The sequence below is a fragment of the Lygodium microphyllum genome, chromosome 10, assembly GCF_053477565.2.
Source record: "Lygodium microphyllum isolate KBCC chromosome 10, Lygodium_microphyllum_v1.1.10, whole genome shotgun sequence".
Taxonomy (NCBI): Eukaryota; Viridiplantae; Streptophyta; class Polypodiopsida; order Schizaeales; family Lygodiaceae; genus Lygodium; species Lygodium microphyllum.
In genome coordinates, this window is record NC_141144.1 from 89203439 (window position 1) to 89213797 (window position 10359).

General features: G+C 42.7%; 1 pseudogene; it reads left to right on the forward strand.

Moving 5' to 3' along the window:
* The first annotated feature begins 7385 nt into the window (after positions 1–7385).
* LOC148030259 (putative methyltransferase PMT26 pseudogene) lies at positions 7386–8574 on the forward strand (annotated as a pseudogene).
* The last annotated feature ends 1785 nt before the right edge of the window (positions 8575–10359 follow it).

Sequence of the window (10359 nt, forward strand, 5' to 3'; positions counted from 1 at the left end):
TTCGGATGACATTTGCTAAAGGTGGAGGCCGCTTTTCGGTATGTAAAAGCTGCGTGTGGTATGCTATGAAAAGGAAGAGTGGCTAAAAAGGGGGAACGTGGCTTTTTGTGCTGAAGGGGTGGAGATGTCGAAAAAAAATCTGTGATGGATTAGATACGAGGAGAAAAGTTGGGAAAGAGATGGCCTTAAAAAGCCTTTTAGCTCAGCGTTGAATGTCCTGGAACAGTGCAATGCTGTATATGAAGAGATCCTTCTGGAGTGAACGCTCTAATGTTTCTAGATGCGCAGATTACAGAGCAATTGTACCATCATCAGCTTTCTGGGAAGATCTGAGTAATAATAATCACAACAGTTGTTGCTCTGTAACACAGAAGAAATAGATTTCCTATGAAGGAAGTCGTCTTGATGAAGGGCGATGTAAGTTTATTGATGCACAAAGATATTTCCTGCTTCAAGGGATATGGAAAGCATAAGGAGACACTGAAGACTGTGTTGCAGGATCAAGAGGATGCTCTGTTATAAACAGAGACACTGAAGACTGTGTTGCAGCCAGGACTGCAAGACTTGTTGTTTTTTATTGAACTCAAATTGGTAGAGCAGCCAACCAGGAAACGGGATTTGATGAGATGTTCCAGGAGTTGGTTGAAGCTGCACGGGACATTGTGAACTTAATGTTGTCAGAAAATTCATTGAAGCCTTGAATAAAGAATTCCCAGGGAGTGGTGTAAAGAGATAACTTCAGAATTTGTGCAATATCTATGCTTTATCATTGCTTACCTTGAAAGTGGAGTGATTACAGTGATAGTGACAGTGGCAGCTATAGCATTGATAGCAATAGTGGCAGTGACAGTGATAGTTGCAGTGAAAGTGCCAGTGAACTAGAGATTGCTAAGTTCAACAAAGCCAGAAGTGCTACTGATTTTGGCAGTGATCTTTGCTGCATTTCTGTGATGTTATAGTTGAGAATAGAAGAAGCTATTTGACGAGCGAAATGTTTCAGCATATTTGAAGACATATGAGATCAAGATGGGGTTTTTTGGAGTTCCAGCTGGACTTATGAGTAAGTATTTCCTTCGTCTTGTCACACCCGCTTTGAGGGCAAAAGTGACTGATCTTTTTATTCAAAATACACATTGGCAAGATTTTAAGAAGGCCCTGAAAGAAGAATATTTCCTTGAAGACTTTGGTATGGCTACTCGGCAATCATTCCGAGAGTGGGTCTACATGCCAAACAAAGGTCTAGCTGCTTCAGAGTTGATTCGAGAATTTGAGGAGAGGTATAGTCAGCTTGATGCCATTGAACAAAGAGCATTGGATGTTGAAAAAGTTGAGCTTTTCTTGCAAGCTGCAGATCTTGCTCTTCAAGAAGAATTGGGTGAGCTTCTTGAGGATCGCACGAAGCCTATGGGTCTTAAAACGGATTGGCAGGATGCTCAGGATGCAGTCTCGACTTTGACCAAGAGGAGGATATGGAAGACTCGCCTACAGAATGGTTCCATGACACCTACACCATCATCAGCTCCTATGCCTGCTTCTATCCCTGTTATTTCTTCTCCTCCTCAGCCAGTTTCTTGGCCTATGCCAATGCCTACTGTTTCCACTCCACCTATTCCTCCTGTTTCACGATCGATGCCTACACCTTCTGCTCCAAAACCATCCGCTCCATCGGTGCCTACCTCTCTTGATGACATAATCAAAGGCATAACAGATTTGACACTAGAGTCAGTCAAAGCAGAGTTGGTGGGAAAGTTGAAAGAGCAGTTTTCTTCGACTGCGCCTACTACTTCTTCTAGTGCTCCTACTGCACCTAGGAGTGCTCCTAGTGCACCTAGGAGAGATCGGAGATGTATTTGGTGTGATAGTATGGACCATCAGCATTGCAGGGATTGTGAATCTTTTCAGGATGCAAGGAGGAAGAATTTGGTATATTGGGGACAAGATGGTAAGATTTGGTTGACTGAAACAGGAGCTCCACTTGCTACCAACTTTGGTAAAGGTGGAATGAAGAAGTTAGTGGATGACATGGCTGCGCGTACTTCTTATGTTACAGCTAGAGGTGATGCTTCTGCATATGGAGTCCAGATTGAGAAGGGATTAGAGACTCAGTCAGCACTATGGACTTATGCTATGGAGACTGCAAACAAGGGAAAAATTCAGCAAACTGTTTTGACTAGTGCAGGCTCTAGCATCAGATCAGAGACAGGTTGGGATTCGCCTGTTGACAGGTACTCTATTTATGCTTATTTGGCTAAGTCTCAGGGAGCAGATGCACTTGTTGAGGAGAAGCGTACGAGGGATGAGAAAAATCCAAGTGCAGCTAAGAAGACTAGAGGGGGTGAGTTTGTTACTCCACCTACTGCAGGACCGTCTTCAAGACCAGGGCCAGATCGATAGATGGAAGATGCTCAAAAGAGAGAAAAGAGGCAAGAGCCTAGAGAGAGAAAGCAGCCAGGGTTTAGATTGATGTCCGATATTGAGACATCTACAGACATGAAGAAAATATTTAATGACAAGATACTTGGCACTGAGGTGACTTTCACTATTTCTGAGATTTTGGGCATCTCGAAAAGAGAGTTTCAGGATCAATTTCAAGAGGTTTTGAAGAGGAAAAGACATGCATTGTCTACCACTGATACACAGGGAGTTTTTATTGGGGAGTTGGATGAGGATGAGGATGAGGTTATGGTTGAGAATGCTTCTGTTTTTTCGCAGGTAGAGAAGAGGGTTCAGCCTATGCATTATGCTGAAATTGATGAGCCTGCCTTGATACCGCGTAGTCACTTTTCGTGGAGCCATTGGGCTAGGGCAACTACAGAGACGATGGTAAAGATTGGAGAGAAACAGGTGCCTTATGTTGCATTGGTGGATCATGGTTCAAAGATTAATCTCATAGTTCGTGGAGTTTATGAGAGTAACAGATGGCCTATGGATGTAGAGCATGGGTGGCGTATGAGAGCCGCCAATAACACTGCAGGTGATTTGTATGCTGCCTGTCCTAGTGTCAGGGTTTCTATTGGTGATGTAGAGGAGGATTTTCATTTCTTTGTGCAGGATTCATGCTCTTATCCTATAATTCTTGGACAGCCATTCATCACAGAGATGCGCATGGAAACAAAGGTAATGGATGATGGATCTGCTTATGCACGGATTCGCAGTAAAGATGGCATGAGAGCAGTTCAGTTTATGACTGTGTGTGTGAACCATGTTAGAAACAGGGATACTCTCAGAGATGCACCTTTGCCCACTGTGAGGGATTCGGGTTTTCATTAGGTACCGCCGTTTCGCGAGACGACGGTCGTACAAAGCAGAGGAGATTGGAGTTCTCACCTCCTGGCAACAGTGTTATCTCCTCCGGTTTTGTTGGGATTTCAGCAAACAGTTCAATGAGCTATCAGAAGACTTCTAGGTTGCCTAGAGCTGCCAGGCAGTATATATGCAGGAAGGAGAAAATTTTGAAAAATGCAAGAATTTTGGAGGATGATGAGCACATAGATGGGATGTATGACAGTGTGATTTGTGCAGATACGATGACAGAGATGGGAGATATGCTGAAAACTGATATGCAGAATTGCCATAGTAATATATTAGTACAGTCCCTGGACATGTTTCATGAAATTGCAGATTTTGTTTCACAGATTGAGTCAGAGGCTGAGGTAACTCAGCAAAGAGTGTTGAGTGCTGAAGAAATTCAGCAAACAGAGTTTCCAGCTGGTTATGATCAGCTTTCAGAGACACAGAGGGCTGAAAAATTTCAGCCAACAGAGTTTACTGCTGAAATATTTCAGCATCCAGAGTTTAGGGCTGTTCCTATGCAGTCCATAGAGCAGAGGGCTGAGGATATTCAGCCATTGGAGTGCAGAATTGCTGATTTACAGCAAGATTTGTGTAATGCAGAAGAGCATAATGAAGCCAGGGTTGACACGAAATACAAAACTGTGGATAAGAAGGTGAAGCCGGTAGCTGTACCGCTTCCACCTGACAGTGATCAGCAAATAGAAAGGGCTGCTAAACAGCCAATTTTGAGGAATCCGGAGCATATTGGTCATAAATTTTCAGCAGAGACTCTTGCTGAATTGAAAATTGAAAATGGTGATTTCTTGCTACCCATAGAGAAGCAATGCTTTCAGGAGATGCTTGAGCGACATGGAAGGGGATTTGCTTTTTTCCCACATGAGATTGGATGTGTGAATCCTGATATTGTTGCTCCTATGGTCATTTTTACTATTCCTCATATTCCATGGAATCTTCGACCTATTCCAGTGCCTAAAGCACACCTGCCAAAGCTGATTGATTTATTGAATGAGAAAATCAGGATGGGAATTCTTGAGCCTTCATCTGCACCATACTCAAATAGGTGGTTTACAGTTCCAAAGAAGAATGGTACTCTCCGATTTATTCAGGACATGCAGCCACTAAACAGAGTCACTATCAGGAATGTTGGTATAGGTCCAATTGTGGATGAGTTTGCAGAAGCATTTGCTGGACGTGCCATCTATTCTTTAGGTGATTTGTATTCAAGATATGATCAGTTTCAGCTGGCTTTGGAAAGCAGGGACATAACCACCATGAGAACTCCTATTGGGCTTGTCAGGATGTGTACCTTGCCTCAAGGTGCCACTAATTCTGTTGCGCATATGATGAATGCCATGCATAAGGTCCTTCGTGATTACATACCTCAGCTTACCATGCCTTTCTTGGATGATGTGTCCATTAAGGGATGTGCAGAAGAAGAGAAGAATGAGAGTCTAAATGAGTAGGGATGCAGATACTTTGTGGCTGATCATATTTCAGCATGTGAGAAGATTTTGGCCAGGTTAGAAGAAGTGAACTTGACACTTTCAGGGCAAAAATATATTTTTGGAGTGAATGAGGTTGTCATTGTTGGACATATGTGTGGATATTATGGCAGGAAACCCTCACCTGATAAGGTGAATGCTATAGGCAAGATTGCGGAGTATTGTTCTACCACTTCAGAGGTACGGAGATTCATTGGAGCTTGTGTGTTTTATATGATTTGGATACCTCATTTTGCACACATAGCAGATTGTTTATATCAGCTGCTTCGAAAGGGGCAGAAATTCTATTGGGATGAGAGCCACACTAGAGCCATGCAAAAATTGAAGAAGTTATTGCAGAATGCTCCTACTCTCAGGAAAGCTGATTATAATTGTGGAAGGCCTATTGTATTGACAGTTGACACTAGTCCAATTGGCATAGGTTGGGCTGTGGGTCAAGATGATGCAGATGGAAATAGGTATGCTATTCGGTTTGGGGCGAAAGTCCTAAACAAGAGACAGAGGAGATATCCGCAAATCAAGAGGGAGCTATTGGGGATTGTCACGGCTCTCAAATGTGACAAGGAGTACTTTATTGGAGCTTCAGTTGTGGTAGAGACAGATTGCTTGCCATTGATTGGTATGATCATGAGTTGCTCTACTTCGGATATAGCTATGTTGAGATGGATTGCATACATCAAGTCATTAAATCCAGAATTTAAACACATAGCAGGGAAGGATAATCGAGTGGCAGATATGTTGTCTAGAGCCAGATATGATGATGAGGAGACTCTACTTGCAGAAGAGGATGATGCATAAATTTCAGCCACTATGGTTGATCATGTTTGTCATGTCTATGATATTGTGGCTTTTATAGAAGAACTCTATGTTGGAGATTGGTTGCAGATTGGCAGGTACCTTAGTACACTAAGCAAAAGAGATGAATGGACAGATGAAGAGTTCAAGAAGATCAGAAGGAAAGCCTATGGTTATTTTCTCAAGGACGGATTTCTTTGGAAGCACCCGAAGAAAAGAGGCGGATTATCCTTGCGGGTTGTCTGCAATAAAGAGACCCAGTTACAGGTGATGAGAGAGTTTCATGAGAGTCCTTGGGCTGGTCATGGAGGAGTGTGGGCTACTTATGAGAAAATCAAGGAAAAATATTGGTGGAAAGGCATGTACAGAGATGTTTCTTGCTTTGTAGAGACTTGCAGAGACTGTCAAATGTATTCCGTGGTGCGTCATTGAGATGAGCTTCATCCGACCTATCTGCTATGCATTCATTATAAGTGGGTAGTTGACTTGGTTACTATACCTATGGGTCTATGGCAAATGAGATATATTGTTTTGGCTAGAGAGGATCTTACCAATCATGTTGAGGGCAGATCTTTGAGAACGAAGACCACTAGTGCAGTGTGTAAGTTCTTATTGGAGGAAATTTTCTGCAGGTATGGTTGTGCGGGTAAGATCACTGCGGATCATGGTGAATTGGATGCAGATGAAGCTAGGGAGTTTTTCTCTCAGCTAGGAATCAAGTTGGCTCTAACTACAGCATATAATCTAGAGGGAAATGGGAAGAGTGAAAGAGGGCATCTGCTGATAGTGAAAGCATTAGCCAAAGCATGCAGAGGACGGATTGGAGAATGGCCGAGACTTCTACCATTTGCTTTGTGGGCTGATCGTACGACTCATAGTGTTACCACAGGATATATGGTCAGAAACCTATTATGCCGACTGAGACTTGTGCTTTGACTTGGTCAGTTTTACCTTGGCAGGAGGATTTGATGAGAGAGAAGCTCTTAGCTCTTCGGATTCGTCAGTTGGAGAGGAGACCAGAGGATATTCAGCTAGCTATTGACAGGTTGAAGGTTGCTAGACTAAGAAATAAGGACAGGTCTGACAGCAGGCATCGCTTGCGGCCTAGAGAAATAGAAGAGGGAGATTGGGTATTGGTCTTTGATAGCAGCCTTGAAAATCAGCATACTGCACTTCGAAAGATGGTGAAAAGATGGTTTGGGCCGTACATAGTCAAACATGTTTTTGATAATGCAACATATGAATTGACAGAATTGGATGGGACAGTGCTTAGAGTGCCTATTGCTGGAAAAAGAATCAAGATTTTCAAGCAAAGAGATGATGAAGATTATGCATTGGAAGAATTTGCAAGAGAAGAACAACGAGAAGAAACTCCAATGGAAGAGACAGATGATATGATAGGTAATCTTGTTGATATACCAGAAATGCATAATGAAGAGATTGATCTGTTTGTGGATCTTGATGATAACGATCATGGGTAGTTGGCCCATCCGGAGGATGCGCATGATTAGAGGGGGTGGATGTCGTACTGTTGCGCATCTGAGGTGTGAAATCCACCAAAAAGTTGTGTGTGTGACATTTGTTACTTTGTACATAGTTTGACGTTGTGCTTTGCTTTGCTTGAACATTTTGCCTTCAGTTGGTTCATGTTCAATTTCACAGAAGAGACAAGCGCTGTTTGGGATTGAATCTGGTATTTGTTACAAACAATTTAGAAGGAGAATGGGTTCTAGATATGCAATGAGTATGGTTTTCCCGAGCTTCTCAAGTTGTTTGCTTATGCTGAAGATACAAATGGTATCGACAAGGGAGTTCAAGAAGACCCGTGAATTTTCAGTAAAGTTTCTAATTTGGAAACCTCAAGCCTCCTTTTCTTACAAATGCCAACTTTGGATCCATTACTTGTTGTTGGGATGCGGTGTTGCAAGTTTTGGAGGACTCATGTTTGAGAAGGATGTGCTGACCATGTCCTTTGCTCCGAAGGATGAACATGAGGCTCAAGTGCAGCTTGCCCTTGAGCATGGAATCCTTGCCATTTCTACAATGATGGGGACTCAAAGGCTTGTGTTTCCTAGTAATGTGTATGATGTCGTCCATTGCACGTGGTACAGAGTACCTTGGCATATTGAAGGTGGTAAGCTACTTTTGGAGCTCAACTGGGTCTTGAGGACAGGAGGATATTTCGTTTGGTCCGCGACACCAGTTTACTAGAAACTCGAGGAAGACATCGCTATATGGAAAGAAATGGTGACCTTAACAGCTGCAATATGCTGGGAGCTTGTAGCGAAGGCGATAGATTCATCCATGGGCATTGGTATTGCTGTCTTTCAGAAGCCAACGACGAACTCCTGCTATGAGAACTGGGAAAAGAATTTCCCTCCTATCTGCAATCTAGATGATAAAGCCGATGCTGCATGGTATGTACCAATGACTGCCTGCATCCACAAACTACCCTCTGACGAGGATGTGCACGGTCTTGAATGACCCTGGAGTGGCCGAGCGGCTCAAGATAGCTCCAACATGGTTGGAAGGTCAGAAGGGAGTATATGGCAAAGCAGCACCAGCTCATTTTCAGTCTGATTACGAGCATTGGCAGCGTGTTATCCAGAAGTCTTACATTACAAGATTGGGAATTGATTGGAAGAAAATCAGGAATGTGATGGACATGAGGGTTGTATATGGGGGATTTGCAATGGCACTAAAACCGCGACCTCTCTGGGTGATGAATGTTGTAGAGTTCGATTCAGCAGCAGATACAGTGCCGATAATTTTCGACCGTGGTCTATTTGGAATGTAACATGATTGGTGCGAGTCTTTCAGCTCCTATCCTAGAACTTACGATCTCCTTCATGCTGATCACTTGTTCAACAGGCTGAAAAAGAGGTGCAACATCACCGCTATTGTTGTGGAGATGGACCGTCTGTTGAGGCCAGAGGGGTGGGCGATAATCAGAGATACGGCTGATATGATTGAGGAAGTCTGAGGTCTGTTGGAGTTGCTCAATTGGGAGATTCGGATGACATTTACTAAAGGTGGAGGCCGCTTTTCGGTATGTAAAAGCTGTGTGTGGTATGCTATGAAAAGGAAGAGTGGCTAAAAAGGGGGAACGTGGCTTTTTGTGCTGAAGGGATGGAGATGTTGAAAAAAAATATGTGATGGATCAGATACGAGGAGAAAGGTTGGGAAAGAGATGGCCTTAAAAAACCTTTTAGCTCAGCGTTGAATGTCCTGGAACAGTGCAATGCTGTATATGAAGAGATCCTTCTGGAGTGAACGCTCTGATGTTTCTAGATGCGCACATTACAGAGCAATTGTACCATCATCAGCTTTCTGGGAAGATCTGAGTAATAATAATCACAACAGTTGTTGCTCTGTAACACAGAAGAAATAGATTTCCTATGAAGGAAGTCGTCTTGATGAAGGGCGATGTAAGTTTATTGATGCACAAAGATATTTCCTGCTTCAAGGGATATGGAAAGCATAAGGAGACACTGAAGACTGTGTTGCAGGATCAAGAGGATGCTCTGTTATAAACAGAGACACTGAAGACTGTGTTGCAGCCAGGACTGCAAGACTTGTTGTTTTTTATGGAACTCAAATTGGTAGAGCAGCCAACCAGGAAACGAGATTTGCTGAGATGTTCCAAGAGTTGGTTGAAGCTGCACGGGACATTGTGAACTTAATGTTGTCACAAAATTCATTGAAGCCTTGAATAAAGAATTCCCAGGGAGTGGTGTAAAGAGATAACTTCAGAATTTGTGCAATATCTATGCTTTATCATTGCTTACCTTGAAAGTGGAGTGATTACAGTGATGGTGACAATGGCAGCTATAGCATTGATAGCAATAGTGGCAGTGATAGTGATAGCTGCAGTGAAAGTGCCAGTGAACTAGAGATTGCTAAGTTCAACAAAGCCAGAAGTGCTACTGATTTTGGCAGTGATCTTTGCTGCATTTCTGTGATGTTATTGCCATGGGTTCTTGAGTGAACTAGGAGCTTCTGAGCTATGTATCCAGTTCCTGTATTCATCCATGTTCAGCTTCTCAACTGCATCCTTTATAGCTTGTACAATTGATAATAGAGCAATAATGGAGGTTCTATCATATTCATGACATCCATCATAGGTACAAAACGGGCTTGTTTCTTGGTGTTTCTGTTATAGGAGCCTCAATTGCAATTGTCAATTATCTCATAAGATGAGCTGGACAAATACTTGGATTTGCAAGATTTCACCCTTCTATTCTAAAGACTGAACCATACACACAACATTCACTTGATTGGTCTTCTATCCTGAAATTATTCAAAGTCCTCTGTGGTCGTGACTTTGCTTTCGAAAACCCTTCGACAACGTCTATACTTAGCACATTGGTAGTCATTATGATACTCACATGGCCCCACTGACTTATCACTTATTATATTTAGTTTGTTACACCTACCTACAGCTGGCAAAGACATAGTGCATGTCGATTAGTGTAGCCGGTTATGCATTGTTTGACTTAGTAGGCCACTTTCATTTATGTTGTATCTTATCTATACTTTGTGTACATTGTATAGTGTGTGGAAGAAGAAGAAGAAACCAGCAAGAAAACATTTTGGCCTCCATCTCTCTTCTTGTGTTCTTGAGTGACCTTCCTCTTGTATATATAGTGTGTTTGGCGTAGTAGCTCAAGCAAGTCCCCCCACCACGCGATTCTTGACAGTTGTGTGGTTAAAGTTACTACAGATAGAGGAGAGTTGGATGCTGATGAGGCATACAACTTCTTTGCTC